Consider the following 19,321-nt stretch of genomic DNA (forward strand, 5'->3'; position numbering starts at 1 on the left):
GATGCAGCACAGCAGTTTGGGTTCAGAGAGAGTTCACTGAGAGAGTCGGCTCTGTGTTCCTTCTTCGTGTCCTATGGATACAACACTCAGGACTCCACCTGTCAGATAAAGACTACAGGCACTATTTAACCTAACTAAAAAATAACTAAAAAACATTATTTGTGTGCTGCATGTTTACATGTTCACTCACATCTACTGTAGGTACTAAATAAAATGTTTACATTGAGACAACATGAAACATAACTTAAATGCATATACACTGAGTGTAGAAAACACTTTTTTTGCCCTCAGAACAGCCTCAATTCGTCGGGGCATGGACTATACAAGGTCTTGCTGGCCCATGTTGACTCCAATGCTTCCCACAGTTGTGTCAAGTTGGCTGGATGTCCTTTGGGTGGCGGAACAGTCTTGATACACACAGGAAACTGTTGAGTGTGGAAAAACCCAGAAGTGTTGCAGTTCTAGTTACAAAACCACTGTTTCTGGCACCTACTATGATACCCTGTTCAAAGGCACTTAACTATTTTGTCTTGCCCATTCAGCTTCTGAATGGCACACATACACAATCCATGTCTCCATTGTCTTAGGGCTTAGAAATCCTTCTTTAACCCGTCTCCTCCCCTTCATCTACACTGATTGAAGTGGATTTATAAGGTGACCTCAATAAGGGTTCATAGGTTTCACCTGGATTCACATAGTCAGTCTATGTCATGGGAAGAGCAGGCGTTCTTAAGGCGTTGCACACTCAGTGTAGATTGTTCCCTATGAGAACCCATAATACCAACCCACAGTGAGTGTAATGTATTCTTTGCTGAGTAGGACGTAGCCTACTGAGTATTAAGACTGATGAGGGCCAGTCACAGACTATTCAAAAGCATTACAGAGACTTTGATTAGTGGACTGGATCAACAACTTCAGTTTGGGGTTGGACCCAAACGTGGGGATTTAATGCTTATGGTCGACCAGTCCTTAAGTCAAAAGTCGTTGAAGTATTCCTTTGGCAGTGGTTTGGTTCATGCCTCTCTCATCCCGTGATTTGGTCAGTCACAGTGGCTGCTAGGGTCCTGTTTCTGACATATTTTAGGATACTGTTCCACTCTACCCATTGATGATGGATTGGATTTTACAGTATATACACACACATGGCTAGCACTTTCTCAAGAGTTCAAAGTGCTTTACATTGTATAGGGGAAACAGCTCATCCACTACCAATGGATGAAGAGTTGAACCTCTTGTTACGCCCTCCCAATCCACTAAGTCCATGATCTTATGGTAAATAGTTTGCTGACACAGGAGACATGGAAGACAGGATGGACGCGACGAGAATGTCGCGGAAGAAGCATCATCACTTGGCTCTGGCTCTCGCACACTGGATCTGTTCTCACACTGGCTCTGTTCTCACACTGGATCTGTTCTCACACTGGATCTGTTCTCACTCTGGCTCTGTTCTCACACTGGCTCTGTTCTCACTCTGGCTCTGTTCTCACTCTGGCTCTGTTCTCACACTGGATCTGTTCTCACACTGGCTCTGTTCTCACTCTGGATCTGTTCTCACACTGGCTCTGTTCTCACACTGGCTCTGTTCTCACACTGGCTCTGTTCTCACTCTGGCTCTGTTCTCACTCTGGCTCTGTTCTCACACTGGCTCTGTTCTCACTCTGGCTCTGTTCTCACACTGGCTCTGTTCTCACACTGGCTCTGTTCTCACTCTGGCTCTGTTCTCACACTGGCTCTGTTCTCACTCTGGCTCTGTTCTCACACTGGCTCTGTTCTCACACTGGATCTGTTCTCACACTGGCTCTGTTCTCACACTGGATCTGTTCACACACTGGCTCTGTTCTCACTCTGGCTCTGTTCTCACACTGGCTCTGTTCTCACACTGGCTCTGTTCTCACACTGGATCTGTTCTCACACTGGATCTGTTCTCACACTGGATCTGTTCTCACACTGGATCTGTTCTCACACTGGATCTGTTCTCACACTGGCTCTGTTCTCACTCTGGATATGTTCTCACACTGGCTCTGTTCTCACACTGGCTCTGTTCTCACACTGGCTCTGTTCTCACACTGGATCTGTTCTCACTCTGGATCTGTTCTCACACTGGCTCTGTTCTCACACTGGATCTGTTCTCACACTGGCTCTGTTCTCACTCTGGATATGTTCTCACACTGGCTCTGTTCTCACACTGGCTCTGTTCTCACACTGGCTCTGTTCTCACACTGGATCTGTTCTCACACTGGCTCTGTTCTCACTCTGGATATGTTCTCACACTGGATCTGTTCTCACACTGGATCTGTTCTCACACTGGCTCTGTTCTCACACTGGATCTGTTCTCACACTGGATCTGTTCTCACACTGGATCTGTTCTCACACTGGCTCTGTTCTCACACTGGCTCTGTTCTCACTCTGGATATGTTCTCACTCTGGATCTGTTCTCACACTGGATCTGTTCTCACACTGGATCTGTTCTCACACTGGATCTGTTCTCACACTGGATCTGTTCTCACTCTGGATCTGTTCTCACTCTGGATCTGTTCTCACACTGGATCTGTTCTCACACTGGATATGTTCTCACACTGGATCTGTTCTCACACTGGATCTGTTCTCACACTGGATCTGTTCTCACTCTGGATATGTTCTCACACTGGATCTGTTCTCACTCTGGATATGTTCTCACACTGGATATGTTCTCACTCTGGATATGTTCTCACTCTGGATATGTTCTCACTATCAGGTTTCAGGTAAGACCCAAGTGCAGACTGTGTTGAAGTAACAATTTACATTTACATTTACATTTAAGTCAACAGGGGCAGGTAAACAACAGGTCAAGGCAGGCAGGGAGCTGTCCAGAGGTACAGGACGGCAGGTAGGTTCAGGGTCAGGACATGCAAGGGTCAAAACCAGGAGGACAAGAAAAAGAGAGACTGGGGAAAAGCAGGAGCTGAGACAAAACACTGGTTGACTTGAACAAACAAGACAAACTGGAACTGACAAACAGAAAACACAGGTAGAAAATACCCAGGGGATAAGTGGGGAAGATGGGCGACACCTGGAGGGGGTGGAGACAAGCACAAGGACAGGTGAAACAGATCAGGACGTGACACTCACACTGGCTCTGTTCTCACTCTGGATATGTTCTCACACCAGAACAGATCTTACACCGGAACTGTTCTCAGGACACCAAAACCAGGAACTGTTCTCAAAAGCAGGAGCTGGAACTGTTCTCACACTGGAACTGTTCTCACACCGGTACTGTTCTCACACCGGAACTGTTCTCACACAGGGAACTGTTCTCACACTGGAACTGTTCTCACACCGGTACTGTTCTCACACCGGAACTGTTCTCACACAGGGAACTGTTCTCACACCGGAACTGTTCTCACACTGGAACTGTTCTCACACCGGAACAGATCTCACACCGGTACTGTTCTCACACCGGAACTGTTCTCACACCGGAACTGTTCTCACACAGGGAACTGTTCTCACACCGGAACAGATCTCACACCGGAACTGTTCTCACACCAGAACAGATCTCACACCGGAACTGTTCTCACACCAGAACAGATCTCACACTGGAACTGTTCTCACACCGGAACTGTTCTCACACCGGAACTGTTCTCACACCAGAACAGATCTCACACCGGTACTGTTCTCACACCGGAACAGATCTCACACCGGAACTGTTCTCACAAGGGAACAGATCTCACACTGGAACTGTTCTCACACCGGAACTGTTCTCACACCGGAACTGTTCTCACACAGGGAACTGTTCTCACACCGGAACAGATCTCACACCGGAACTGTTCTCACACCAGAACAGATCTCACACCGGTACTGTTCTCACACCGGAACAGATCTCACACTGGAACTGTTCTCACACCGGAACAGATCTCACACCGGAACAGATCTCACACCGGAACTGTTCTCACACCGGAACAGATCTCACACTGGAACTGTTCTCACACCAGAACTGATCTCACACCGGAACTGTTCTGTTTGATGCTGCTATATCAGCCACAGGTCCAGTTTTGGCTGTTGTGTTTGTGTTCCCATGTTCAGCTGTTCCATTAGTCACTAATAGCGGATGTTCCATATTCTTAGCGGTTCCACTCCCTCCCTGACGTTCTATTAGCTGATGTTCTATCTGTCGGCTGGCTGTTCACAATGGCTGTCTAATGGATAGATGCTGCTCCTCTCCTCCCTCCACAGAATACACGGATTCTGTCTCTATCGTCACTTGGCTGCAATCGCTGCTAGCTTCTGCGCACTCGCGCAAACACACACTCACGCCCACAGTGACTTAAGGTCACAAAGGCAGCAGCGGTGGCGGACGTGGCCTCCGTGGCTGCCACAGCGTCAGAGCTTGGCTAAGTGCTTCCATTCAGACGTGATTATTACTGTAAAGAGGAAGTGGGCAGGTCTACTTTGTCAGCTGGAGACAGAAAAAGGGGCCATTTTGGACCAAATCAAACAAAGGGGAGATGAGTGAGGAAGGGGACACACATTCAAGCAGTTCAAACGTGTGCGTTCACGGGCTCTTATCAGTGTGAGGCAGCTAGCGTCGTCACGTGGAGATGCTGGGCCATCCTCAGACTACCGGAGACTGTGTCTGTTGTATACTTATGTACCGGTTGTGTGGCAGCAGGACCTTTTATCTATAAGCGCTACTTAGGCTTCTCATTTTTGGTACTCTTTGAAGAGGTAGGGTTTAAGAAGTTTCCGGGAAGACGGGCAGGGACTCTATTGTCCTAGCTTCAGGGGGAAGCTGATTCCACCATTGGGGGTGCTAGGACAGAGAAGAGCTTGGACTGGGATGAGTGGGAACTGCCCTCATGCAAGGGTGGGAGGGCCACGAGAGCAGAGGTGGCAGAACGGAGTGCTGGGGGAGTAAGGTTTGAGCACAGCCTGAAGGTAGGGAGGGGCAGCTCCATAGTCAAGCACCATGGTCTTGCAGTGGATGAGAGATTTAACTGGAAGCCAGTGGCGTGTGCAGGGTGACATGGGAGAACTTGAACACCAGTCGGGCTGCGACGTTCTGGGTAATTGGAGGGGTTTGATGGCACAAGCGGGGAGCCCAGCCAACAGAGAGTTGCAGTGGTCTAGATGGGAGATGACAATAGTCTGGATTAGGACCGGCGCTGCTTCCTGTGTGAGTAAGGGTCTTACTATACAGATGTTGTAGAGCATAAACCTGCAGGAGCGAGTCACTGCGTTGACGTTTGCAGAGAACGACAGGGTGTTGTCCAGGGTCACGCCAAGGCTATTTGCAGTCTGGGAGGGGGACACCATTGACTTGTCAACCGTGACCAGAAAACAAACATTCACGAATCAAAAGCTTGCTTGTTTTGTTATAAAGCAGCTTTTCCTATCCATTCATTAGACAGTCCCTACGTTGTTGTACCGTTAGCATCCTAACAGGTCAAGCTGTTCCAACTCTGTATTACTCTACATTAGCTAATCCCTGTGTGAAAATGTCTGCTGTCTGTCTGGCTGCATTACGACCTGTACTGTACTGAATCAACGCGGAGGCCAGAGGCTGAGGCTGAGGCTGACTGGCTGGCTGGCTGGCTGGCTCTTTAAAGACTGCTGCTGAATCACAAAGCAGAGGCCTTGAATGATGTGGGAATCTCTGCCAGATACAGGGCTATGCTCTCTGATCGGTATTAAAAGTCAAACTCATGCTGTTACCCTGGTAACATTTGCATTACGCAACAAACGGGAGATGACGGTTTTCGAATGTTGACTTTGTGCTCCTTCGATTGATTACTGAGGTGTGGGTTGTTGGTGGGGAAAAGTGTTGCTTTGCATTGTGCCCACAATTCTTTGTATACAGAGGTGTATTCTGACCACAGGCTTGTTTATAAGTGAGATCGAATGCTTTGCCAGACCACGGCAAGTTGGTTTTTAAAAAGAGAATGCCAATGTGTCCACCCAAAACAACTTTTCTCGGGTGTGAACAACACGAAGCCAAGTAGAGGAGTTGAGTAATTCAGAGGCTCTCCTCTCCTCAGGATTACACAAATCAGGCCGCTTTGTTCAGGCTATTCCTTCCCGCCAAAACTAATCCAGACCTCACGCCCTGTCACCTTCTAATCGTCTGTCTGTGTGGCTCTGCACCACCAGGCATGATGGGAAAAATAGATTTTGATCGTCAATCATCCAATGAGTGACATGAATGTTGTTTTCACCGAACTTTTATCTGTCTAACTGGATTAGCAACCTGTTCTCTCTGTCACTTTCATTCTTTCTTTCCCCCACATCTCTGTCTGTTGTTTCTGGCATATTCCATCCTCCACCACTGTAACTGAATCCTCATCATTGATCAAATCTCTGCTCTGGGCCAGGTGTTGGTGAATGACGATCTCCCCGGCACAGTTTAACCCTGTTGGCTCAACCATTACTGCCTGCTCACAATGAACCAATCAGATTTCTTCTTCTTGAAGAGTGTTTGTTGTTGTATTTATTATTCACATCCTTGATGTTTAATGGCCCCCTCTCTCTCTCTCTCTCTCCCCCCCTCTCTTTCCCTCCCTCCCCACAGGAAACAGTAGAATATGCCTTCCTAATCATCTTTACTATAGAGACCTTTATGAAGATCATAGCGTATGGTTTAGTCATGCACCAGAACTCCTACGTAAGAAACGGATGGAACATGCTGGATTTTGTCATTGTCATAGTAGGGTGAGTACCACCACTGTTTAAGTTGAAATCAATGGCTCTCCCAAGACAGAGTCATAGAGTAATTCGCACACACACACATGCATATACACACACATGAGTATTCCAGTTCCTCCTGATGCCAAGGTACATCATTACAGCCCAGTATGGACCACTGAAGGTGCACTCAAGAAAAAAAGATATCCTTAAGGGTTGCAAAAAGGTTATTGAACCCACTTCTTATAAAAAATACTTACAGATGCCGTATCTTAATTTGATCATTCTTTGTTTATTCAAGGTTTAAAAAGGCTCCTAAAAGTGAGTGATTTCCACTTAAAAATGTCAGACTTGATTCGCCCCAAAGAAAAATGTATCAACCCCTACAAAAATGTCCATTAATTATAATCCACCTAATAATTCACATTTCCTGTTGCTGCAGGATTATTTTCCTGCTGTGTGAAACTGGCTCAAATTACGATCTTATCTGTAAAGAAAAAAAAACATGTCCTATGTCGCCTCTGGTCTGAGTGCTTGTTGAAGGGCATTCTGCTCATTCTTTCCTCCCATTTTTGGTGCCTTTCTGTAATGGTAGTTCATTGAATTTTTATAATATTTATATTGAGTTTGTTTGCCACACAAACCAGGCGTCAGACAGACACTCATACAGCGTTGTGTGTGTGTGTGTTTGAATTGAATAAAAACACATGTAAAATCAACATTACGCCTACCGCTATGTAATGTGTGTTTTAGACAGACGCTGTATGAGTGTAATGTTGATTTTACATGTGTTTTTATTCAATTCAAACACACACACACACAACAGTATGGCCCAGAAAAGACCACTAAGATAAATCAGAGTTCTGTCACCAGAGAGCTCAGAAAGCCTCAGGGCTGTATTTTACAATGAAGTCATCTGTATCTCTGTCTGTGATCTTTGTGATATCTCTCCCCTTTCCCTCTTTCCTCCCTCTCTCTCCCTCTCTCCGCAGGTTGTTCAGTGTAGTTCTGGAGGTGATAACCAAAGAGGGCGATGCCGGGGGCCAGGGGGGTAAGCCGGGAGGCTTCGACGTCAAGGCCCTCCGAGCATTCCGGGTGCTCCGCCCCCCTCCGCCTTGTCTCAGGAGTACCCAGTGAGTTGCCATGGCACCAGAATATTTAATACATTTAGACTCTAGAGATGACTCATTATGTAGTAATTGATCTGTGTTTCTGATTCTAGTTCAAGCTCAATCTCAAGTTTTATCGATACCCATATAGCAGCCTATACAGGCTGAAATCTATCTGGACATAACGTATACAAATACTGAATGAGTTTCCTCATAATATACTCAATGGATATATTAAATGGATGTCCTCATAGCTTTACACTGTCCCTGCTTCCATCTTGTGTGTGACTGACCCTTCTCTCTCCATGTCTCTAGGTTTACAGGTAGTGTTGAACTCCATCATTAAAGCCATGGTTCCTCTGCTCCACATCGCTCTGCTCGTCCTCTTCGTCATCATCATCTACGCCATCATCGGCCTCGAACTCTTCATCGGCAAGATGCACGCCACCTGCTACCTGGTGGGCACCGGTAAGGGCCTGCGTCCCGTAACCGGCCTGTCTCGGTCCGTTACTTGAAGTTAAACTTTTCCCAGCTTTTGGTGCATGTCAGTACTGCATAAGAAGACAGGCTTAGGTTACCGATCGATAATTTACAATGGCTTGCGAAAGTATTCATTCCCCTAGTCATTTTTCATATGTTCTTGCCTTACAACCTGGAATTGAAATGGATTTTTGGGGGGTTTGTATCATTTGATTTACACAACATGCCTACCACTTTGAAGATGTAAAATATTTTTTATTGTGAAACAAACAAGAAATCAGACAAACAAAATCAGAAAACTTGAGTGTGCATAACTATTCACCCCCCCAGAGTCTATACTTTGTAGAGCCAGCTGCTCCAGCTCCTTGAAGTTGGATGGGTTCCGCTGGTGTACAGCAATCTTTAAGTCATACCACACATTCTCAATTGGATTGAGGTCTGGGCTTTGACTAGGGCACTCCAAGACATTTAAATGTTTCCTGTTAAACCACCCGAGTGTTGCTTTAGCAGTATGGTTAGGGTCATTGTCCTGCTGGAAAGTAAACCTCCATCCCAGTCTCAAATCTCTGGAAGACTGAAACAGGTTTCCCTCAAGAATTTCCATGTATTTAGCTCCATCCATCATTCCTTCAATTCTGACCAGTTTCCCAGTCCCAGTCGATGAAAAACATCCCCACAGCATGATGCTGCCACCACTATGCTTCACTGTGGGAATGGTGTTCTCGGGGTGATGAGAGGTATCGGGTTTGCGCCAGACATAGCATTTTCCTTGATGGCCAAAAAGCTACATTTTAGTCTCATCTGACCAGAGTACCTTCTTCCATATGTTTGGGGAGTCTCCCACATGCCTTTTGGTGAACACCAAACATGTTTGCTTTTATTTTTCTGCCCACTCTTCCGTAAAGCCCAGCTCTGTGGAGTGTACGGCTTAAACACATTTTTTTCATTTCACTTCACCAATTTGAACTATTTCGTGTACGTCCATTACATGAAATCCAAATAAAAATCCATTTAAATTACAGGTTGTAATGCAACAAAATAGGAAAAATGCCAAGGGGGGTGAATACTTTTGCAAGGCACTGTATATGCAACATCAGCAGAGAGTTAGGGACTGTGGCGTGTAATGGCGGGTGTGGGTGGGTGTTTGTGTGTGAGAGAGAGAACGAGAGAGCCTCTGATGAGCTAGTGTGCTATGAGAATTATGTGTTAACACTGTATACATGCACACTATACCTATAGAATGTGTATCTGTAAACAAGACAAGCAAAACTGCATAACTTTTCTGTGCGTCCCAGTGCCTTTTTACACCACAGGATGTATTTGATATTCTCATATGGCAAACGCACTCTGATATCACGCATCTGATGCGATGCATCATTGTTAACTAAGTTATTTTCCGGCCTTACATCCTACCTTTCTCTCCCTTTCTCTATATGCACTAAAGGTATTCTGGCCGAGGAGGAGCCTGTTCCGTGTGCGGTGTCAGGCCATGGGCGCCAGTGCAGGATGAATGGGACTGTGTGTAGGGAAGGATGGCACGGGCCCAATGGTGGCATCACCAACTTTGACAACTTCCTGTTTGCCATGCTCACTGTTTTCCAGTGTATCACCATGGAGGGCTGGACTGATGTTCTGTACTGGGTGAGGCTGCTTTATGAACCACACCCAGCTAGCAACTAGCAAGCTATCTCTACTTACAGTAACAGAGGTTTCAACAGTGTTAGCTTAGCTTCATCGCTAACACTGGATGAGCTCCACTCAAATCCAACTTGCAGAAATAATGTACACAAACATACTCCCCCTTCCCCTCTCTGACCTCCCACCTATTTCCCCCTCTCTCCTTAACCTGTGTCTGTACCCTACCTCTCTGCCCAATCTCTACCTCCCTTTCTCTTTCCTCCGCTTATCTCTCCCTCTCTTCTTAAACGTATCCCTCCCCCCCGCGTCTCTACTCCATCTCTCCCTCCTTTTCTCTCTCCGCCAAATGACTCTCCCTCCCTCTCCATCGGTACTGTCCTCTCTTCTCGTTCATGTGCCGGTTACTATGGTGATGCCGTGCTAATGAAGCCATGAATGCGGTGAAGGTGACATTGGGAGTGGAAGAGAGATGCAGCCACTCGACAGACATGAAAGGGATTGAGAGGGAACTGAACACGGAGGAGGAATGGGGAGATGAGATTGGCAGCTATCCACCTCATGTTCCTCATGCTCATGTTTATAACATGGAAGTGAAATGCGGAAACTATGGATACAACTTCCCCCGCGGTTGTGCATTATCAGAATTCATATGCGCTCCACTAGAAACCCTGTCAATAGCATATTTCTGCATTCATTTTGTTAACTGAATCAACAACTGCAATAATGCTACTAATACAAGTTAAGACTGGGATGGATCCCCAAAGTATAAAGTGGAAGTATTCCCAAAGTCAATTCATGAGAAGAGACGGACAAACAGTACCCCACCCAGAAGGACTCGCTGGGATACTGATATAAACCGTCTGTGACCGTCCATAAAGTGAGCCAAAATATACGCATAAATCATTGACTCTCTTGCTGTTGATGATCAGGCTATGGAAAAAACGTAAAAAGCTAAGAAGCCTACCAATTTCTAAACAGCGATAAAGTTGGGACCGTTCTGGCAAAGTCCTTCGGAGACGAAGATAAGTGGATCTTCCGCAAAGCCGATGTCGAGCCGAGCCAGTCTGAGGAGCCAGTCCCACCAAGCATGGGTGCTAGCTAGCATGGAGGGCGAAAGTGCCTGTGCTGGATACATTTGTACTAGGTCTCAGACAGTGAGGACTTGTCATTTCGTCCCAAGACCAGCTGAGTAAAAAATGATTATTATTTATTTTGTTTATGTTTTGCAGGGATGCACACATAGACACATGTGCGTGTATTCATTAAAAACTCATTAAAAAAACATAGGAAAACATAGGAATTTTCACACAGGGTGCCTTTCCTTTGCTGGGCATGCCGTTTTTGGCTAAATGTGAGTATACCCACTAATCCAGGCTGACAGCAGAACTGACAGCACTTTAACGACTTTGCAGAAATGAAACAAACAGCCAATCATAATATCAGTAAAAAATATCAAATTCCCAGTTTATGCTACAAAACTAACTTTAGTTTTAAAAATGGGTTATATTTGACTCAACGTTCCATGACGTACATTAAGGCAGTTGGCAGAATAGATGAATGCAGTTCAATGCATAATTCATATATTCACCAACACTTACTTGGTAGTCCAAAAAAATATTGCTTTCAGGTTGTAAATCACAACTGTTCGAGTACCTTGTTTGCTGCCTCCTGTCGGGATGCACTGCTTCAGTTTCCATGACTCAATATTCTCGACAAAAACAAACCAATGTAACTACGGCTGGGAATTTCAAAACAATCAAACTACCAAGGACAAATTTAACATTGATACGACACATTTACATAAGTACTCAGACCCTTTACTCAGTACTTTGTTGAAGCACCTTAGGCAGCGATTACAGCGTCGAGTCTTCTTGGGTATGACACGACAAGCTTGGCACACCGTTATTTGGGGAGTTTGCCCCATTCTTCTCTGCAGATCCTCTTAAGCTCTGTCCGGCTTGGATGGGGAGTGTCACTGCACAGCTATGTTCAGATGTCTCCAGAGTTGTTTGATCAGGTTCAAGTCCGGACTCTGGCTGGGCCACTCAATGACAATCAGAGACTTGTCCAAAAGCCACTCCTGCGTTGTCTTGGCTGTGTGCTTAGGATTGTTGCCCTGTTGGAAGGTGAACCTTCGTCCCAGTCTGAGGTCCTGAGTGCTCTGGAGCAGGTTTTCATCGAGGATCTCTCTGTACTTTGCTCCGTTCATTATTCTCTCTATCCTGACTAGTCTCCCAGTCCCTGCCGCTGAAAAACATTCACACAGCATGATGCTGCCACAACCATGCTTCACCATAGGGATAGTGCCAGGTCTCCTCCAGACGTGACGCTTGGCATTCAGGCCAAAGAGTTCAATCTTGGTTTCATCAGACTAGAGAATATTTTTTCTCATGGCCCGAGAGTCCTTCACTCCAAGTGGGCTGTCATGTGCCTTTTTACTGAGGAGTGTCTTCCGTCTGGCCACTCTACCATAAAGGCCTGATTGGTGGAGTGCTGCAGAGATGGTTGTCCTTCTGGAAGGTTCTCCCATCTCCACAGAGGAATTCTGGAGCTCTGTCAGAGTGACCATCAGGTTATTGATCAACTCCCTGACCAAGGCCCTTCTCCCCCAATTGCTCAGTTTGGCTGGGCAGCCAGCTCTAGGAATAGAGTCTTGGTGGTTCCAAACTTCTTCCATTTAAGAATGACGGAGGCCACTGTGTTCTTGGGGACCTTCGATGCTGCAGACATGTTTTGGTAATCTTCCCTAGATCTGTGCCTTGACACAATCCTGTATCGGAGCTCTACAGACAATTCCTTTGACCTCATGGCTTGGTTTTTGCTCTGACATGCACAGTCAACGATGGGATCTTATATAGATAGGTGTGTGCCTTTTCAAATAATGTCCAATCAATTGAATTTACCACAAGAGGACTTCAATCAAGTTGTCGAAACATCTCAAGGATGATCAATGAAAACAGGATGCACCGGAGCTCAATTTTGAGTCTCATAACAAAGGGTCTGAATACTTATGTAAATAAGGCATCCTTTTTATTTTATTTTATACATTTGCAAAAATTTGGAAAAATCTGTTTTCACTTTGTCATTATGGGGTATTGTGTGTAAAAAATGTATTTTTTAAAATTAATTTTATAATAAGGTTGTAACGTAACAAAATGTCGAAAAAATCAAGGGATCTGAATACTTTCCGAATGCACTGTATGTAACAAGCTAAAAACACAGAGCCTAACATTAGCTAGATAGTTAGCTAGCTGCCAGGAGGATGTCATGTTATGCCATTGGAGAAGTTGGTGAGTGACTGACTTTTCCCCCTCATATCGTTTTTCGGTGGCTATACAAAGCTAGAGATAACAGATGTAATTTGGTTAACTAGCAAGAACTTGAATGACTGTTATACAGTTAGCATATCTCTTGAGTTTCACAAATTATCTCTGGCTATCTACTCTGATTTCAGAGCACTCTTGTCTGAGTGTGCCAGAGCGCAGAACAACTGATGCATTTATGAACACACAACACCTGCTGAATATGACAGGTGTCAGTAATCGTAGGCAAAGAAAGTAATAGTTAGTCAAGAACGCTCTGCTACGGCGAGTAAAATGGTTAGATTCGTCTCATTTGTCTGGAAATAGCTAGTTAGCCAACTTTAGCCAGTTAGCTTGGGTGCTTGGTTGGGACAAGCATGCATTGTCAGGCAAGCTGCAGAAGGACGAGGAGGCTACAATTCCCCAATTGTTTATCAATGCAATTTTGACGGCCAACAAGCTGAAAAAGTTTGAGAGGGTTTATCTAATGTTCCTTTGTTAGATTTTAGCTTATCTTGGTCTGGCTAGCATTAGTTGTTGATTTTGTTGATGTGCATAACTGAGGGAGAGAGAGACTACATTTTCATGGTTGTTTTATCAATAGGACTATACATTTCCCAAACTTTCTAAGAATTTATGAAAACGTGAAAATAAATATATCTAAGTGGTCGCTTGTCAGAATTTTTTGTGTCATATTCATCCTGGAGGTGTATATGAACATATTTTAATATGATTTCATGTATGCTAAACTGCTGTCAGTTCCACTTTAAATGTAACAATGTTTCACACACAAGTTCTTTTTCAAAGAGATGGCTTACAGCTAGCGCACTGCAGTAAAAAAGCATAGTTCCATTCACCAGATGATGATCATTTGAAACTTACCGTCTTTTTGAAAAGGGAGGAGCTAACAAATTAGCAACAACATCCTCTTTGATAACACCTGCTGCAAACTAGCCGACAACAAAATCATGCTAGCTAGACCGTGGGAAAACTAATGCTTGCTATTGAACAATGACCTGTTGCCCTTCAAGGCAGAAGTTTCCATACGTTTTTGTATAAACGGTCCCACCCACTATGTCAAAATGAGATTGGTTAATTCTACTGTCACTCCAAAATTTGCCCTAATACAGTTGAACGGCAGATGCCTTTTTCTAGCTTCTGATGGCCTAGCCAATGGCTGACTAAGTTAGCTAGATTTACCTCCCCGGAGACCAGCAATGAAACATTTTGATTGGATCTTTTTCATCTTCAGCTTGAACTCTTTTAAAACAAAACATATTTGAAAATAATAATAATAATATTATAATCTTCTCGGAAGATGTAGATTGTTCCCCACTGTGTTAGGGTTAGTAATCATTTGTAGAGTGGCTCTATTTTCCCAGCATTTCTTCACTATTCTGAATGTATAAAGAATCCATATGTTCTGAAATATGAACACAATACTGCTGTATGCATCACCACCAATTCTGCAAAATTCATCCACAAACACTTGTATCCTTTCTTCCGGGGAAACATGGCCACCAAACATGGAAAGGAGAATGAGATTTGTGCAGGCTCAGGAGTTTGAGGTGGCTCACATAGGTCTGGTGGTCTGCCCAGAGGAGCCATGGCTGGCAGCCAGTCCAGGCGGCATTGTAGACGACAGAGCTGCTGGAAATGAAGTGTCCAGTGACCAACTCACTTGTCCAATCCCTGCATGAGAGAAGAGGAGATGTCACTGAGATAGGAGGGAGAATTTGTGATGCAGACCAATGGGCCAAGGTGGTACTACTTAAAAGTTCAGCTGTGGATGTACTGCACAAAAACCACCTCATCAGTGGACCCCATATGAACAGATAATACTGGACATACCATTTGACAACAAATTCACAAGGCAGCAAGTAGAATGACCCTGACTGTTCTGCTTTGGACATATGCTGCCTTTTTTTGGGAGATGAGTTTTCTCAGGGCAGACTGCGGCTATGACAGAAATATTTGGACATTCTCAAGAGCTAGATGCCAAAGATGTGTGATGGGGTAAAAATGACAATCTGTTTTAAAAAGGGTTCATTCATGGAAATCGCCTTCCATTGTTTGATTTAATCTCTGTCTTCAATCCGCCCTGATAATACACCACAGTATTTTATAATGTTTATTTCGTAATATAATATGCATGTTCTGATGTCATATTAAACTTATTACAGCGCAAACAAGAAACTATGTTTAATCTTTTTGCACTTGTTTATTAATATGTCACATTGTCTAAGTAGATGTAGGAAGTAACATTATCACATTTCTCACATTCAATAAGTAAATAACATTTCAAAAGTTAGGATCAGAAAATCAAATCAAATCAAATCAATTTATATAGCCCTTCGTACATCAGCTGATATCTCAAAGTGCTGTACAGAAACCCAGCCTAAAACCCCAAACAGCAAGCAATGCAGGTGTAGAAGCACGGTGGCTAGGAAAAACTCCCTAGCTAGGAAGAAACCTAGAGAGGAACCAGGCTATGTGGGGTGGCCAGTCCTCTTCTGGCTGTGCCGGATGGAGATTATAGCAGAATATGGCCAAGATGTTCAAATGTTCATAAATGACCAGCATGGTCCAATAATAATAAGGCAGAACAGTTGAAACTGGTGCAGCAGCACGGCCAGGTGGACTGGGGACAGCAAGGAGTCATAATGTCAGATCGTCCTGAGGCATGGTCCTAGGGCTCAGGTCCTCCGAGAGAGAGAAAGAAAGAGAGAAAGAGAGAATTAGAGAGAGCACACTTAAATTCACACAGGACACCGAATAGGACAGGAGAAGTACTCCAGATATAACAAACTGACCCTAGCCCCCCCGACACATAAACTACTTTACTGCGCTGCAGTAAAGTAAATCAGAAGTCGAATCCATTACTTCCTTATAGCAGTGGTGGGCAATCTTTTCTGTGTGGGTGCAGGCTTTTGCTCCAGCCAAAACAAAAACACAACTAGATGTATAGTGTTCATCAACAAATGAGCTGTGTTACTGTTATGGCTACATCAAAAGCCTGCACCCACACTAGTCTTAGAGAGAGAGAGAGAGTCACTGCAAAGAGAGATGCCAGGGATCATCTGTAGTTAATGGTGTAATAGTTTCCATCGGAAAACTTAATAGGTGTGAGTTTTTATGGCGGCCTGTAATCTGTACTTCTATTAGGGGCTAAATGATCATTGATATACAGGGACTTGATATGTATTGTCCTCTGAACTGTGACTGTCAATGTCGTTGTTTCAGATGAACGATGCCATGGGTTCTGAGCTACCCTGGGTCTACTTCGTCAGTCTGGTCATCTTCGGTTCCTTCTTTGTTCTCAACCTGGTTCTGGGAGTGTTAAGCGGGTAAGATATCCGAGCAATCGCTAACACATACACGTACGCACCCACACACATGGAGGGAAAATGTTTCTAAGTGTGTGTGTGTGTGTGTGTGTGTGTGTGTGTGTGTGTGTGTGTGTGTGTGTGTGTGTGTGTGTGTGTGTGTGTGTGTGTGCGTGTGTGTCTGTCCACAGAGAGTTCTCCAAGGAGAGAGAGAAGGCCAAGGCTCGTGGAGACTTCCAGAAGCTGAGAGAGAAGCAGCAGCTGGAGGAGGATCTGAAGGGCTACCTGGACTGGATCACTCAGGCCGAGGATATCGACCCTGAGAATGACGAGGAGGGGGACGAGGAGGGGGGCAAACGCAATCGTGAGTCGCCTACCTCGGGCACTCCCTTCACATAACATTCCCATCTCTTCACCTCTACCCTGTAAGGGGCACCTGTGGTTCAGAGACAGGGACAAAGGTCTAGTTTTGAAACCCACATGGCTCTGACAATTGGATTTCCTTTGACATAAAAGTGAGGTAACAGTGCTAATCTTCCCTATTCAAGGTGGAGCCCAGAGAGAGAAGAGTTTAGCTTTAAATGGTGGGATGTTGGGAATGTGTTTCTATACGGCAAAATGAATTCATGTCCAGCATTGGCATTCTGCTGCTGCGGTCTCGTTCCATGCTGTTGCTTTTATTTTTTGTCCCTGTGGTTATCATCTAAGACTATCGTGTTAGATCAGTGGTAAATATATATATTTAACACTACAGTAGCCTGTAGGTTTTTGAGTCTTTGCAGTAATGAATGTTGGTTCCCTGTTGGTTCTACCACCTGTTCCTGAGAAAATTATGAACGTGAATGTTGTGTCTGCTGCTCCACCCCCCCACACACACACACACACACACACACACACACACACCAGTGGCGGTCAGTGCCGTTTATGATGAGGGAGGACAATTATTTTTTTCACGAGCATGGCCTTATTTCTATTACAGCATATTGGATGACTGTCATTTAGATTTCATTCACCCAGTGCAATGTAACATAGATAGGTTTAGGCCACTACGTGATACTCAAATGTTCCCCTATACCCATCATGAGGTTGTTACAACCTAGCCTATGAATGAAAGTTTACAGCGTAGGTCGAGAGAAAATGTCATGGTGACAGACAGTGGCACATTCAATACCGCCTTGCGTACTCTTGCCTGCATCTAGCTGATCTAGGGTGTAATCATTAGTCCAACAGTTGCAAACGAGAGTTTCTATTGGACAAATTCAGGTATGTTATGGACTTCGATGCACAACACATCAGAAGTATATGACCAGGCGACAAAACCTTTCCAAGCCAAACCATATCCTAACCGCTACACAACCGCTACACACAGCCTACACACACCCCGTATTCGCTAAAGTAGCGTCCTTGTCAACATAGCTAGTATAACTAATGTATTAGTAAAACCCCTACAATCATGCAGTGTTACAAATCCCTTTTGGCCCGACATTCTAGGGGGGATGGTAATGAGACCCGTAACATAACTCATGCAAATTATTATTGTGACAAAGTAAAAGTGTGCACGAAATAACCACGACAACAGAAATCTACCGTCAAACTCTAGGTTTATTTATAAACACACGGTAATGGGGGGAGCAGGAAAAGGGGCTGAGCTGGACCCAAGGAAAGAAACAATAAATATACAATAACACACCCCTAAGCTAGACTAGCCTACTTTAACAACAGCTAACTAACTAACCAAAAATACAGTGGGTGGTCCGCCCAGTTCTAACTAGTGTATTTAACAAAGTTCACCTACGGGTAGTGTATGCCCATGGGCGACTTGTCTTGGTTTCCCCCTTTTCCCAACAGCAACAAACAAACACCATAACCAAAAACAATACTCACAGGGGATGACAAAGTGCTATGGAGGTGTTTAAACAAAAGAGAGGTTAAGACACAAAGCGAGAGTGAAACACAGAGACCTACAGACATGGCATTTACAGAGAGATTGAGCTGAGCTGAGCTGAGCTGAGCTTTAGAACAAACAAATGATGGGGTTTTTAAACCATGGGGAAGGAACTGTGATAGGTTAGGAAATAGGAGGAGGTGTGTCTTCTGATTGATGATTGATTGTTGACTGATTGGGGAGTGATGATTTTCACCTGTGAGGGGAGAAGGAGAGAAAAGATACACACACACACAGGATAACTGTATCTGTAACATGCAGTGACGTTTCAGTCACTAAGCAGTATAGCGGTTACACCGGCGGGTCACGGTGGAAATAAATTAATAAAACCAAAAGCTTACCTTGACTTGAAAGAGTTCCAGTGTTGTGTTGGATAGTCATAGCCAGCTAGCTAACATAGCATCCCTCTCTTTGAACCGGGTGTTTTGAGTAGGCTAAACTAGCTTTGTGCATTCGCTAGCTATGTTAAACTGAAAGTGAAAAAAAATTACAATCTCTCTTGCTCTCTTGCTCCTTACTTTTTGAAGAAATTAATTTGTTCAAAACTGTTCAACTATTGTCTTTCGCTCTATTTGAGTCAACCACTCACCACATTTTATGCACTGCAGTTCTAGCTAGCTGTAGTTTATGCTTTCAGTACTAGATTAATTGTCTGATCCTTTGATTGGGTGAACAACATGTCAGTTCATGCTGCAAGAGCTCTGATAGGTTGGAGAACAGCCTCCGGAAGTTGTCATAATTACTTTGTAAGTCTATTGAAGGGGGTGAGAACCAAGAGCCTCCTAGGTTTTGTATTGAAGTCAATGTACCAAGAGGAGGACAGAAGCTAGCTGTCCTCCGGCTACACAATGGTGCTACCCTACAGAG

The 19,321-nt window shown here is 44.6% G+C and overlaps 1 pseudogene; it reads left to right on the forward strand.

The window, feature by feature from the left end:
* LOC124031758 overlaps positions 1–19,321 on the forward strand; it is a 101,152-nt pseudogene that overhangs the window by 43,327 nt on the left and 38,504 nt on the right.

This window comes from Oncorhynchus gorbuscha, linkage group LG03 (genome assembly GCF_021184085.1).
Source record: "Oncorhynchus gorbuscha isolate QuinsamMale2020 ecotype Even-year linkage group LG03, OgorEven_v1.0, whole genome shotgun sequence".
NCBI classification, from domain to species: domain Eukaryota; kingdom Metazoa; phylum Chordata; class Actinopteri; order Salmoniformes; family Salmonidae; genus Oncorhynchus; species Oncorhynchus gorbuscha.